General features: G+C 39.6%; 1 protein-coding gene and 1 pseudogene across 1 annotated transcript in view; both read left to right on the top strand.

Moving 5' to 3' along the window:
* ATP7A (ATPase copper transporting alpha) overlaps positions 1–15,361 on the top strand; it is a 164,029-nt gene that overhangs the window by 38,891 nt on the left and 109,777 nt on the right. The window lies entirely within an intron of this gene.
* On the top strand, positions 9,999–10,871 carry LOC100958650 (annotated as a pseudogene).

The following is a 15,361-nucleotide window of genomic DNA, read 5'->3' as shown; positions in this document are numbered from 1 at the left end:
AGTTTAAGAAATGTCCCTTCTATACCAATTTTCTTAAGTGTTCTGATCATAAAGGGATGCTGGATGTTACCAAAAGCTTTTTCTGCATCAATTGAGAGAATCATATGGTCTTTGGTTTTTAATTTATTTATGTGATGAATTATATTTACAGATTTTTGTATGTTGAACCATCCTTGAGATCCTTCGATAAAACCCACTTGATCATGGTGTATGATTTGTTTGATGTGTTGCTGGATTCTGTTGATTAGGACCTTGTTGAATATTTTCGCATCAATATTCATTAGGGACATTGGTCTATAATTTTCTTTTCTTGCTGCATCTTTTCCTGGTTTGGGAATCAAGGTGATATTTGCTTCATAGGATGTGTTGGGTAGTATTCCATCTTTTTCTACATTTTGGAAAAGGTTGAGTAGTATGGGTAGTAGTTCCTCTTTAAAGGTTTGGTAGAATACTGATGTGAAGCCATCTGGTCCTGGGCTTTCTTTTTAGGGACATTTTGTATAGTTGATGCTATTTCAGAGTTTGATACAGGTCTGTTCAACATTTTCACTTCCTTCTGGTTAAGTCTTTGGAGGTGGCATGCTTCCAAGTATAGGTCGATTTCCTTCAGGTTGTCATATGTCTGGGAATAAAGTTTCTTGTAATATTCATTAAGGATTTTTTGAATTTCTAAAGGGTCTTTTGTTATTTCATCTTTACCATTTCTGATTGATGAGATTAGAGATTTTACTCTTTTTTTCTTGGTTAGGCTGGCCACGGGATTATGTATTTTATTGACCTTTTCAAAAACCCCACTTTTGGATTTATTGATCTGTTTTATAATCCTTTTATTTTCAATTTCATTTAATTCTCCTGTAATTTTGGTTATTTCTTTTCTTCTGCTGGGTTTCGGATTGGAATATTTTTCCTTTTCCAATGGTTAAGATGTCCCATGAAGTTGTTAACCTCCTGTCTTTCTGTTGTCTTGAGGAAGACTTGTAATGCTATAAATTTCCCTCTTTGGACGGCCTTTGCGGTATCCCAGAAGTTCTGATAACTTGTATCTTTATTATCATTATGTTCTAAAAATTTGGTAATTTCCTTCTTGATCTTGTGTTTGACCCATCTGTCATTCAGCATAAAGTTATTTAGCTTCCATGTTTTTGTACAGGACTGCAAATTCTTGTTGTTACCAAGGTCAACTTTTATTCCATGATGGTCCAAGAAGATGCATGAAATAATTTCTATTCTTTTAAATTTACTGAGGTTAGACTTATGACCTAAGATGTGATCAATTTTGGAGTATGTTCCGTGGACTGAAGAGAAAAATGTGTATTCAGTTTTGTTACAATGAAAAGTTCTGTAGATGTCTGTTAGGTCTAAAATTTGAATAGTTAAATTTAAATCTAAAATTTCTTTGCTAAGTCTCTTTTTGGAGAATCTGTCCAACACTGCAAAGGAGTGTTGAAATCTCTGACTATGATGGAGCTGGGAGAGATCAAGTTGCTTATGCCAGTTAGAGTCTCTTTTATAAATTGAGGTGCATTCTTGTTGGGTGCATAGTTATTGATAATTGAGATCTCTTCATATTGAGTATGGCCCTTAACAAATATAAATAACCATCTTTATCTTTGGTTACTTTCATTGGTTTTAAACCTATTGTATCTTGAATAATATTGCAACACTTGCTTTTTTCTGCTTTCCATTAGCCTGGAATATAGATGACCATCCCCACCCTGAGTCTATATTTGTCTTTTAAGGTACGATGAGATTCTTCTATACAAGAGATTTCTGGTCTGGGTTTCTGTATCCAATCAGCCAATTTGTTCGTCTTTAGAGGATAATTTAAGCCATTCACATTGATAGAAATTATTGATAAGCCTGTTTCGGGCTTCGAGTTGCTCGAAAGTCCAGTAGACATTTTTAATCCTTTTACCATTGTGGAAGTTGGAATTTGATCAAAAGTTGCTGAGTGGGTTTACTTTTGTGGTGGAGGATTGCAGTGGTCATTATGGAGGATAGGTTTGAGAATTTCCTGGAGAACTGGTTTAGTTATGGCAAATTCCTTCAGCATGTGAATGTCATTAAAGTATTTAATTTCTCCATCGTAGATGAAATTCAGTTTCACTGGATACAGGATCCTGGGTTGAAAGTTATTTTGTTTTAGGAGATTAAAAGTTGATGACCATCCTCTTTTAGCCTGAAAGGTTTCAGCCAAGAGATCTGCAGTTATCCTAATACTCTTCCCCTTTTAGGTTATGATTTTCTTATGTCTAACTGCTTTCAGAATTTTCTCTTTCATCTTAACTTTGGTGAAGTTAATTATGATGTGTCTGGGGGATGTATTGTTCGGGTTAAGTCGTGCTGGGGTTCTGAAACTATCTGCTATCTGAATTTCAGAATCTCTTGGCATGTCTGGAAAGTTCTCTTTCATAATTTCATGAAGAAGAGCCTCTGTGTTTTTTGAAGCAACTTCATCACCTTCACGGATTCTTATAAGGTGAATATTAGTTTTCTTTGAATTATTTGAGAGCTCTCTGAGAGTGAGATCTGTTTTTCCTCTCCATTTCTTTTGACCTGTGCGCTCCTAGGCTTCTTCAAAAGCTTTGTCTTCAGTATCAGAGATCCTTTCTTCTGCCTGCTGCACTCTGTTACAGAGGGATTCCATTGTGTCTTTCAGATTGTTGAGGGCTGCAACCTCTAGTCTCAGTGTTTCAAAATCTTTGATCATTTTTTCTTTGAAATCGTTGAGTTCTTGAGACATCTTTTGAATAATTTCTTGAACTCCTAATTCCTTCCTTTCATTCTGTTAATCTTATTTGCTATCCACGTTCTGAACTCGATTTCTGACATCACAGCCATTTGCTTGTGGATGGGATCTTCAATTGCATCTGCCCCATTTTCCCTTCGTGGAGTTGATCTACTCTGGATATTCGAGTTACCAGAGTTTTTCCGCTGATTCTGCCCCATGCTCAGTTTACCTTGTTTGAAGGCCTTATCAGAACCGTTCAGTTGGTGGCTTCTTCTGGTTGCCCAGAGAGACAGGCAGAGCGTGTCTGTTGTCTTCTCCCAGTTCTCGGGTGCTGGGGCAACTGGGGTACAATGGAATGGCAGCAGCTGCACAGGAGCGTGTGTGGCTGGATTAGACCTCGTTCAGCCTTCCGGGGCAACCTGGGGGCAGGAGACTGGCAAGAGACCCGTAAAAGCTGAATCAGTCTTAGTTCGGCCCCTCCGGGCCAACTGGTGGAACAGGGGAACTGTAGTGGCTAGATCAGTCCTAGTTCAACACCCTGGAGCACCCGGGGTGGGGGAATGGCAGCGGTAGTGCAGCGTACAGGATTGACCAGATCAGTCCTAGTTCAGCCTTGCCAGAGTAGCTGGGGGGGAGCGGAGGACTCCTTCACCGTCGCCCATTGGATGTGTGTGGCACTAGCAAGCTGATCTGTGCCCTCTCAGCCCAGGAGCCCGGAGTGGGGACCTCCTCCACCTCCGTCCTTGGAACATATGTGGCTCTAGCAAATACTTCTGGGCCCGCCCAGAGTGGTAGACCCCTCCACCACCACCTGCAGGGCATGCATGGCTCTAGCAAGCAGTTCTGGGCCCACCCAACTTGGGTGCCTGGAGCGGGGAACTCCTCTACTGGCCTCCATGGGGTGTGCGTGTCTCTAGCAAGCTGTTTTGGGTCTACCTGGAACAGAGGACTCCTCTGCCACTGCCTGCAGGACCCCCATGGCACTAGCAAGCATTTCTGGGCCTGCCTAAGGCAGAAACCTGGGGTAGAGATCTCCTCTGCCTCCCGTGAGGCGTGTGACTCTAGCAAGCAGTTTTGGGTCCGCCCCGCTCCGTGAGGGCAAAGGGACCCACCTGGCAAATGGGTTACTCTGGGAAGGTTAATATCTCCTTCCCCACCTTGCACCCAGTCTCTCATAATCCCCTTGGTCTGTGACCCTATTCTCTCCAGTAGGCTACTGCTCCCAGTGTTTACAGCTGGCAAAATCAGCCAGTAATGTGAGTTTGGCAGGAGGGCCTTGCGTGTTTAAATTAGGCTTCTGTCTGGCTAGATTCCTCTGCAAGTCAGAGGTTGCATTTAGCTCTGGCCAGCAGACAAATAGCAATTTACACTTAGGTGTCAATTCTAGCCTCTGCCCGCCCACTGCCTTTGTCTCAGGTGGATTAGACCCTGAGGACTGGTGCTTTACTTACAAAAGGTGTCTGCGTTTTGCCTGTGGCTACTGTCCAGAACCTCTGTTTGCCCAGAAACATGGGGCTGGAATGGCGTCATTTTGCAGCTCAGGATGCCACTGTTGCTGTATTGGCATCCCCGAGCTGATTTTCTTCTCTTCACGCCTGTGCCACAGTCAGCACAGAACAGCACCAGCCCCTTTCCCCTCCACTTGTCTCAAGGAGATGCCCAAGAATCTGAACTCCATACCTCCAAACCTTGGAGTGAGTTGGTGGAAACTCCTCAGTGTGCAATGGTGCAGGTGGGGAATATATATACAGTGTTGTATAGTTCAAACCTTCACTCAACCATACACCTGGGGTGCCCCTTTGAATAGTCCTTGGGTGGTCTGCCAGGTTTAAGGGGTCCAAATCAGTTGTCCCAGTCAGCACCCATTTCAGGTGGAAGAGTTCAAATGTCTCTGGGAGCTAGATAAGAGTGGTCTGCTTGCAGCTCAGATATAACTTGCTCCAGTGCTCCATGAGGGTGAAGGGACCCACCTGGCAAATGGGTTAGTCTGGGAAGGTTAATACCTCTTTCCCCACCTTGCAACCAGTCACTCATAATCCCCTAGGTCTGTGACCCTATTCACTCCAGTAGGCCACTGCTCCCGGGGTTTACGACTGCCAAAATCAGCCAGAAATAGGAGTTCGGCGGGGGGGGGGGGGGGGGGGGCTTGCGTGTTTAAATTAGGCTTCTGTCCAGCTATATTTCTCTGCAAGTCAGAAGTTGCATTCAGCTCTGAGTAGCAGACAAATAGCAGTTTACACTCAGGTGTCAATTCTAGCCTCTGCCTGCCCACTGCCTTTGTCTCAGGTGGATTAGACCCTGAGGGCTGGTGCTTTACTTATGAAAGTTATCTGCGTTTTGCCTGTGGCTGCTGTCCAGAACTTCTGTTTGCCCAGAGAGATGGGGCTGGAATGGCATCAGTTTGCAGCTCAGGATGCCACTGTTGCTGTATAGGTGTCCCCTGGGCCAATTTTCTTCTCCTCATGCCTGTGCCACAGTCAGCACAGAACAGCACCAGCCCCTTCCCCCTCCACTTCTCTCAAGGAGATGCCCAAGAATCTGGATTCCATAGGTAAGAAACCTCCACACCTTGGAGTGGGTGGTTGGGGACTCCTTGGAGTTCAATGTTGCAGGTAGGGAATAAATACAGTTTTATACAGTTTTACAGTTTTATGCCTGGCCGGAGGGTGCTGTGGCACTGAAGCATGGGTAGGAGGTCCAGTTTTTAGGGGGTCTCTCCTGTGGGATAGAGTGGGAGGAAATTTGAACTCTGCTCGCTTGTTTGCATGGAGTAAACTGTGAGCCCTTGTTGTGAGGGAGGGGACTCCTATCCGCTTGGTGGTGGATTTTGTACCTTTTGGTTGTATTTTTGGGGTCGCAGCTCACCTCAGGAAGGTTGAAGTGTGCTCTTCAATCTTCTCTCTTGGCTCTGCTCCAGACCATCAGCTAACTTGCTAAACTTCTGTCCTTTAAGCCTCCTTCTGGATGGGAGCTTCTGTAAAATGCTGGTTGCAGTCCTCCATCTTTGCCAAACTTCCTATTTTATTTCTTATTTTTTTCTTTTTTTATTGTTAGGGATTCATTGAGGGTACAAAGAATTAGGTTATGCTAGTTGCATTTGTTAGGTAAAGTACCCCTTATAATTGTCGCCTGCCCACAAGAGGTGTGCCATATACCAAAACCCCCAACCTTGTCCTGCCTTCCGTCTACCCGATGCCCCATTCCGCTACCCCCAATTTGTATTAGATCATCTACTATCTTCATATTAGAATTGAATACACTGGAGTCTTCCTTTTCCATTTTTCTGATGCTTTACTAAGAAGAATGTGTTCCACTTCCATCCAAGTTAATATAAAAGATCTAAAGTCTTCATCTTTTTAAATGGCTGCATAGTATTCCATGATATATGTATACCAGCTCGTTAACGCATTCCTGGGTTGGTGGGCATTTATGTTGTTTCAACATTTTGGGTATTGTAAATTGAACTGCAATAGACAGTCTAGTGCAAATATACTTACAATAAAGGGATTTTTTTTGTGAGTAGATGTCTAGTAATGGGATTGCAGGATCAAATTGAGGGGGGGTCTAATTTGAGTTCTTTGAGGATTCTCCATACTTATGTCCAAAAATGTTGTATTAGTTTGCAGTCACACCAGTAGTGTAAAAGTGTTCCCTTCTCTCCGCATCCACTCCAGCATCTATAGCTTTGCGACTGTGATGTAGGCTATCCTCACTGGGGTTAGATGATATCTCAACGTGTTTTTGATTTGCATTTCTCTGATGATCAGAGAAGATAAGCATTTTCTCAAATGTTTGTTAGCCATTTGTCTGTCTTCATCAGGGAAGGTTCTGTTCATAGTTCTTGCCCAGTGATAGATGGTATTGTTGAGTCTTTTTTTGTTGATTAATTTGAGTTCTCTCTAGATTCTACTCATCAACTCTTGTCAGATTCTACCCTGCAAATATCTTTTACCATTCTTAAGGGTTTTTTTTTTTTCCTTTACTTGTTGTGTCCTTAGCTGTGGAGAAATTTTCAACTTAATTGTGTCCCATTTGTTAATTTTTGTCATTGTTTTGATGGCCTTTGAAGTCTTTGTCATAAAATGTTTCCCTAGTCCAACATCCTTATGAGTTTTTAACCACACTTTCTTCCAAGATTTTTATTGTTTCATGTCTTAGATTTAACTCTTTTATCCATTTTGATTTATTTTTTGTAAGTGGTGAAATGTGTGGGTCGAAATTCAGTCTTTTAATGTGGTTATCCAGTTTTCCCTGCACCATTTGTTGGATAGGTGCAGAAAAAGCTTTTGAAAGTATCCAGCCTCCTTTCTTGATTAGAACACTTAAGAAAATAGGTGTAGAAGGGACATTTCTTAAAATGATAGAGGCCATCTACATCAAACCTACAGCCAATATTGTATTGAATGGAGTAAAATTGACAACATTTCCACTCAGATCAGGAACCAGACAAGGTTGCCCATTGTTTCCACTGCTATTTAACATTGCAATGGAAGTCTTAGGTATTGCAGTCAGGCAAGAGAAAGTGATCAAGAGTATCCATACACGGTCAGAGGAGATCAAACTTTCACTTTTTGCAGATGATATGATTTTATACCCGGAAAACCCCATGGACTCAACTACAAAACTCTTAGAAATGATCAAGGAATACAGCAGTGTCTCAGGATACAAAATCAATACTCACAAATCAGTAACTTTTATATATACCAATAATAGTCAAGCTGAAAAAATCAGTTAAGGACTCTATTCCTTTTAAAGTAGTCCCAAAGAAGATGAAATATTTGGGAATTTACCTAACAAAGGATGTGAAAAATCTCTACAAAGAGAACTATGAAACTCAGAAAAGGAAAAGCTGAAAATGTTAACAAATGGATTAGCATTCCTCATGGCTGGGAGGAAACAACATTGTTAAAATGTCCATACTACCCAAAGCAATATACAAATTCAGTGCATTCCCTATTAAAAGCACCACTGACATACTTTAAAGATCTCAAGAAAATAATACTTTGTTTTTTATATGGAATCAGAAAAAAACCTCCATTAGCCAAGACATTACTCAGAAATAAAAACAAATCAGGGGGAAATCATGCTGCCAGACTTCAGACTATACTATAAATGTATAGTGATTAAAACATTATGGTACTGGCACAAAAACAGAGAGATAGATGTATGGAACAGAATAGAGAACCAAGCGATGAACCCAGACTTATTGTCATTTGATCTTTGATAACCCTATCAGAAACATTCAGTGGGGGAAAGACTCCCTATTTAACAAATGGTGCTGGGTGAACTGGTGGGCAACCTGTAGAAGACTGAAACTGGACCCACACCTTTCACCATTAACAAAAATTGATCATCACTGGTTAAAAGATTTAAACTTAAGATATGAAAGTATAAAAGTACTAGAAGACAGTGCAGGGAAAACACTTGAAGAAATTGGCCTGGGTGAATATTATATGAGGAAGACCCCCCTGCCGGCAATTGAAGCAACACCAAAAATACATTACTGGGATCTGATCAAACTAAAAAGCTTTTGCACAGCCAAGAACACAGTAAGTAAAGCAAGCAGACAGCCCTCAGAATGGGAGAAGATATTTTGCATGTTATGTCTCTGATAAAGTTTTGATAACCAGAATCCACAGAGAACTAAAACATATTAGCAAGAAAAGAACAAGTTAAAAAAAAAAAAAGAAAAAGAAAAGAACAAGTGATCCCATCTCGGTGTGGGCAAGAGATTTGAATAGAAAATTTTCTGCAGAAGAAAGGCACATGGTGTACAGACACATGAAGAAATGCTCATCAGCCTTAATCATCAGAGAAATGGAAATCAAAACCACTTGGAGATATCATCTAATTCCAGTAAGAGTAGCCCATATAACAAACTCCCAAAACTAGAGATCCTGGTGTGGATGTGGAGAAAAGGGAACACTTCTGCACTGCTGGTATGATTGTGAAGTAGAATGTTCCTTTTGGAAAGAAGTTTGGAGATTACTTAGGGATCCAAAAATAGACTTGCTGTTTGATCCTGCAATTCCTCTACTAGGTATATATCCAGAAGACCAAAAATCACTTTATAACAAAGATATTTGCACCAGAATGTTTATTGCAGCTCAGTTCATAATTGCTAAGTCATGGAAGAAGCCCAAGTGCCCATCCACCCATGAATGGATCAATAAATTGTGGTATATGTACACCGTGGAATATTATGCAGCCTTAAGAAAAGATGGATTCTTTACCTCTTTTATGTTTACATGGATGGAGCTGAAATATATTCTTCTTAGTAAAGTATCTCTAGAATGGAAGAAAAAGTATTCAGTGTACTCAGTACTATTATGAAACCAATATTTAATCACCCACACTTCATAGTGTGGAAGGGAGGGGAAGGGGAAAGATGGGTAGAGGGAGGGTAATTGGTTGAACCACACCTATGGTGCATTTTACAAGGGTACGTGTCAAATCTACTAAGTGTAGAGCATAAGTGTCTTAACACAATAATTTAGAAAATGTGGTGAAGGCTATGTTTGTTAACCAGTTTGTTGTATTTCAAGTATATAAACCCAGCACATTGTCCCTCATAAAAAATAAATAAAAAACAAATATGTATAATTTACTATATGTCAATTATACTTCAGAAAAGTTGTTTTTTAAAAATACAACCTCAAAAGAAAATGTTAATAAATTTATTAAGAAGGATAAAAAAAAAGACAAAAGTAGATCTTTGTGGGGAAAAAAGAATTTAGGGTGTTCTGAAAGCTAGTGGAGGTGGCACAGGAAGTCATATAATAAATCTAATTCAATGGACACTACCACTAGATGTATTTTACATGTATGTATGTAAAAATTCTATGTTGCATGTCTTCCTTTTGTACTTGAGTTTCCAACATGATATGTCCTGTGTATACAGGGTCTAGCCAGGTATGTCCTATGGCATTTCTGATGTATGATATGACAAAACATTGCACTAAGTGCCGTTTTATATTTTATTTGCCTTAATTATAGGAAATAAAATTTGTTAATTGTAAGTATGCCTCTCTCATCATGTTGTCATGTTGCACAACCAGTTATATCTATGACCTGCTGTTTAGAGACTCTGACATTGATGGCCGGTGTATTTCTTATTTAATTCTGTTTTCCACATTATACACAGTATTTATGTGATCCACACATGACATCCGAGATTAGTAGACATTCATTCACATACCAAAACAAAGTGAAAGAGAGAGTTTTTTCATGAACTTTACACCATTCAGCTCTCTGCTGATTGTGAAGCATGTCCATCCAGGTCAGTTCAGGGCATGTATCTGTAGGACCTGCTTGGCTTTAGGCTGTGGGATCAGCACTAAAGACTCTAGTACCTTAAACCAAATGTGCTAGGCCACTGATTCTGCTCTCAGCAGTGGATAAAATGTGGCCAACCTTGTAAGCTGCTTCCAGTTTTCTGATCTCTCTGGTCTCTCTGCTAGAAGTCACCTTGTTTGCACTATGCTTTTTCTAAAATTCACTATAATGGCATCACTACCTGCTTTTTCAAATCTTTTGTTTATGTTCATTTTAAGAAAACCCACTAAATCTAGTTACTCTTAAAAGGATACCACTCATTAGGAAATTTCTTCTTAGCTTTTACTAGATACTTAACATGCTTTACTGTAGTTATCAAGTTGACATATTTTCAATTCACATATGGTATATTAGATATATTGAAGTATTCTATGTGTTTTATTATGAAAATTTATTCTTATATTTTAAAATGCCAATGCAAAAAAATACATAATGGAACCTTTCTTTAATGTTGAAATACAGCAGTATTATTTTAAGTCCTAAAGGTTAAAAAGCTCTCTTTATGTATGTTATTCCACTGTGACATTTTAACTGCAGACTGATAAGTTTAGTTAACTTTTAGTTAGAAGATGCCTATTGCTTGTATTTTAGTCAGTAGAGCACAGAAACACATACAAACTCTGGGAAGTGACTTGGATAAAAATAACACTATGCATCTGTTTTGCTTTTTTATGCCTTGAATATTTTATTTTGAAAATTCAGAATCAAAAGCAAATTCTTAGACAGAACTATTTCTCAGACCTCACTGTAAGAATGTTTTATGCAATGTCTATTTACAATAGATTGACAAGCTGCTCATTTTTGAACAGCTTTTTTCATGAAATAGAAGCATGCCCCTTGTAACATTCTAATGGTTTATTGAAAACAAGAATTTTAAAGATAAGATAAATGTAAAGATGTTATAAATGACCCTGTTAATTAATGACAGATACCCTATGTCATTCCATACCTTTGTCCAATAAAAGTTACTGGAGAGCCAAAAAGAAAAAAAAAAAAAAAGGAGAAATAGGATCAAAGAACCCTTGGGACAAATAGAAGACAGATAGCAAGATGAGAGAGAGATATAAATCCAAATATATCTACAAGTAGACCAAATAATACAATTCAGAGTAGAGTTTGTAAGGTTTTTAAAAAAAAAAAAAAAAAAAACAAGTAAATGCTGTTTACAAGATACATAGTTTCAGTGTAAAGGTCATAGAAATATTGAAAGGAAAAGGATATAAAATATAGTAATAATAAATACATTATGGAATTCTATACAAAAGGTAACTGACATGTCCACACTATTGTCAGATGAAGTAGGCCTGGTTAAGAAGTTTTGCCAGAGAAGAGAATACTTCATAATGATAAAAAAGGTTAATTCAAAAGGTAGATATAATATTCTTAAATTTCTGTATACCTAATAGCATTGCCTAGACATATATGAAACAAAAATTTGCAGAACTGAAAATGGAAATAGGTCCACAATCATAGTTGCAGATTTTAATACAGTTCTCAGTAACTCATTCAACAATCTTCCCACAAAGAGAACTGGAGGCCCAAATGGCTTTCCTGATGACTTATTCCATTTTAGTAATGTAACATCAATATGACAACAAACTTTTCTAGAGAACTGAATTTGTCTCACAGGAGAAGTTGGAGATTGTTTATTCATCTATTCAATTGACCATCTACCCAACAGAAAACATATTTATTGAAAAGTTGTCAACATTTCCTAGTTTTCTTTTTAAATGGAGTAAGTGTAATCTTTATACCAAAACCTGACAAGGGAAATCTCTTTCAGTCAATGATAACATCAGGCCAAGTGCTGTGGCTCTTGCCTGTAATCCTAGCACTCTGGGAGTCTGAGACAGGCTGATTGCTTTATCTCAGGAGTTGAGGCAAGCCTGAAAAAGAAGGAGATCTTGTCTTTATTAAAAATAGAAAAAATATAACTGGGTGTTGTGGCACACTCTTGTGGTCCCAGCTACTTTGGGAGGCAAATACAGGAGGATCCCTGAGCCCAGTAATTTGAGTTGCTGTGGCTAGGCTGACACCATGACAAGCTAGCCTAGGGCAACAGAGTGAGACTCTGTCTCCAAAAAAAAAAAAGGTAACATCAGTGCAATGTCCATATGGCCAAAAAAATGAGCATTGCTTACTAGCACATATTATCCACAAAAAGCAGTTGCAGGTGGATCGTAAACCTAAATTGTAACAGGTAAAATAATAAGTATTCTAGAACAGAATCTATATTCCATTCTATATTCAGTGGAATCATAATGTTAGCCACATCTGTAAGTTAAGCCATGATAAAAAAGTAAAAATAAATGTGAAATTAATGTCAATAATATATTTAATTTAACCCAGTATATCAAAGTTATTGTTATTTTAATATCTAATCAATATAAAATTATTAATGAGATAGTTTACATTTTTTTTGTTTGTTTTTGAGATAGAGTCTCTCTTTATCGCCCTCAGTAGAGTGCCATGGCATCCATCACACAGCTCACAGCAACCTCCAACTCCTGAGCTTAGGCAATTCTCTTGACTCAGCCACCCCAGTAGCTGGGACTACAGGCGCCCACTACAATGCCCAGCTATTTTTTTGTTGCAGTTTGGCATGGGCTAGGTTTGAACCTACCACCCTCAGTATATGGGGCCAACGCCCTACTCACTGAGCCACAGGCGCTGCCCTATTCTTTTTTCTTTGAAATTCAGTATGTGTTTTTTGCCTATAGCACATCTCATATTGAAGAAGGTGCATTTCGTTTTTTTTTTTTTCCTGCCTCAGGTTTATTTGTACAAATAGCACAGGAGGACCCCAGCCCCATATAGACAGCAGCCTAGAGGTCACACCAGTCCTTTTGTCCTCATGGCAGACAGATGCCTCTACTCTGGAGCCTTTGTGGGGACCTGGACACCTTTGAGAGCCTGAGCTGAAACAAGCTGGAGCTGCAGATGAAGCAGCAGATTGGACCTTTGTTTGATCCTTGGCCTTGGCCTTTGGCCGGCAGAGCCTGAGACCCTTGGCAATGAGTGCATGAGCATGCTTCCCAAGCTTGGGGTGGGTGATGTAGGCAAATCGTCTGAGTTTACGGCTGGCACCCTTTGGGATCTTGGTCTTAACCTCCTTAGGCTTTACAAGGGCATTGATAGCTTCAGCACGTGCACTCACAGCCTTGGCATTGTTCGCCTGCATCTTCTTCAGGCCCTTCTTGTGCTTCTTGGCAAAGCGCATGTTCCTCAGGAACTTGGGATCTACCCCCTTAAGAGATTCATATCTTTGTGATCAGGGTTTCTTGATGCCATTTCTGTGCCACTTTCAGGACTGGTTGTATGTGGTGTGGTTCTTGGACTTGGCCATGTCTGCACCACAACCCGTGACCAGAAGGTGCACTTCAAATGCTGAATTCCCTCATGTGACTAGTGGCTACTGTATTGGGCAACATAGATATAAGAACTTTTCCTGGCTCACAGCGCCTGTAGCACAGTGGTTATGGTGCCGGCCACATATACTGAGGGTGGGGGATTCAAACCTGGCCCAGCCAGCTAAACAACAATGACAACTGTAATAGAAAAAAAAAATAGCCAGGCGTTGTGGCGGGCATCTGTAGTCTCAGCTACTTGGGAGGCTGAAGCAAGAGAATTGCTTAAGCCCAAGAGTTGGAGGTTGCTGTGAGCTGTGACATCATGACATTCTACCTTTGAGGGTGATGTAGTAAGACTCTGTCTCAAAAAAAAAAAAAAAGAACTTTTCCATTGCAGAATGTTGGATCAGATAGTATACTCTTTTCTCACCTTCTGGATTTTTCTCATTGTTTCCATATATTGTCATTTAATTTCATCTTTTATTCATTGTTATTTCCTGTAAATTGAAAGTTAGCTCAAAAGGCTTAATTATATCCAACTTAAAGATTTTTGGTGTGAATAGTTCAAAGGTGGTATGTAGGAAGTACATAATGCCTACGAAGGAAATAGACCAAATAGTACAGTGGTTGTCCCATTGTTGATGATACTAATATGGATCACTGAATTAAAGGAGATTTGCTGCTTTTATTTTCATCTTAAGACGAAAGTAAATAGTATCTGGCAAAGGACTCAGAATGTTAGTAGTTTCTCACCATATCTGGTCTTATGACTGAGAAATAACATTCTCCTTTCAGCTTTTTCATCTCACAAGAGAATTCAGAGATTGTTTATTCATCCAATCAATTGACCATCTACCCAACAGAAAACATATTTATTGAAAACTACATTGACACATGCATATGCTCTCTTTCCTTCTCTCTCTTTCTCTTCCTCCACTTCCCTCAGTTCCTCCCTGTCCCTCTGCCCCTCCCTCTCTCTTATTCTCTCTCTCCCTCCTTCTTCCCTCCTACCTCCCAATCTGGTTCTCTCCTTTAATTCAGATTTGGAAGGGTTGAAATAGAAGATTTTCATCTTGGTAAGAGGATAAAAAGTAGAGGCACATGTTTATGCTACAGCCTTCCTTGTTATCTGCCATTTGTTGGGAATCCCTATGGAGAAGGAAAAAAGTGATTATTTTCCTCCTTTGGGGGAGAGTCCATGTTTGGCCAGGTATATATAACTTGGGCACATGCCATTAATCCCTGGCTGTTTACTTTATAGTAATAATACTTATTATGTAATTATAAGTATCACCTGTTTACCAATAACTAGTGTAGGTGCTATTTATATATGTTTACTTAGTTAATAGTAGGAGTGTTTTCCTACTTATATTTTCCTAAGATACCATGTAGTTTCATTGATCTGAAATGTGTTATAAATTGTTTAATTCTTATGTAAGAATCATTTATATAACTGCTTGGTTGGGTTGAGAGTACATATTTGAATAAGTAACTTTCTTTTTTCTTTTTTTAATTTTGTAGAGACCAAGTCTCACTTTATCACCCTCGGTAGAGTGCTGTAGCGTCACAGTTCACAACAACCTCCAACTCCTGGGCTTAGGCGATTCTCTTGCCTCAGCCTCCCGAGTAGGTAGAACTGCAGGCACCCACCACAATGCCCGGCTATTTTTTCTGTTGTTGTTGTTGCAGTTTGACCAGGGCTGGGTTTGAACATGCCACCCTTAGTATATGGGGCTGGCACCCGAACAAATAACTTTTAATGATAATTCAGTCATTCTGATATCATTTTCTTTCTTTCTTTCTATTCTTCCTTTTTTGAGACAGAGTCTCAAGCTGTCACCGTGGGTAAAGTGAGTGCCGTGGCATCACGGCCTACAGCAACCTCAAACTCTTGGGGTTAAATGATTCTCTTGCCTCAGCCTCCCAAGTAGCTGGGACTACAGGC

This window comes from Otolemur garnettii, unplaced genomic scaffold (assembly GCF_000181295.1).
Source record: "Otolemur garnettii isolate 467f Iridium unplaced genomic scaffold, OtoGar3 scaffold00175, whole genome shotgun sequence".
NCBI classification, from domain to species: Eukaryota; Metazoa; Chordata; class Mammalia; order Primates; family Galagidae; genus Otolemur; species Otolemur garnettii.
The sequence above is the reverse complement of the archived record's forward strand: the minus strand, read 5'-3'. Positions and strand labels throughout refer to the sequence as shown.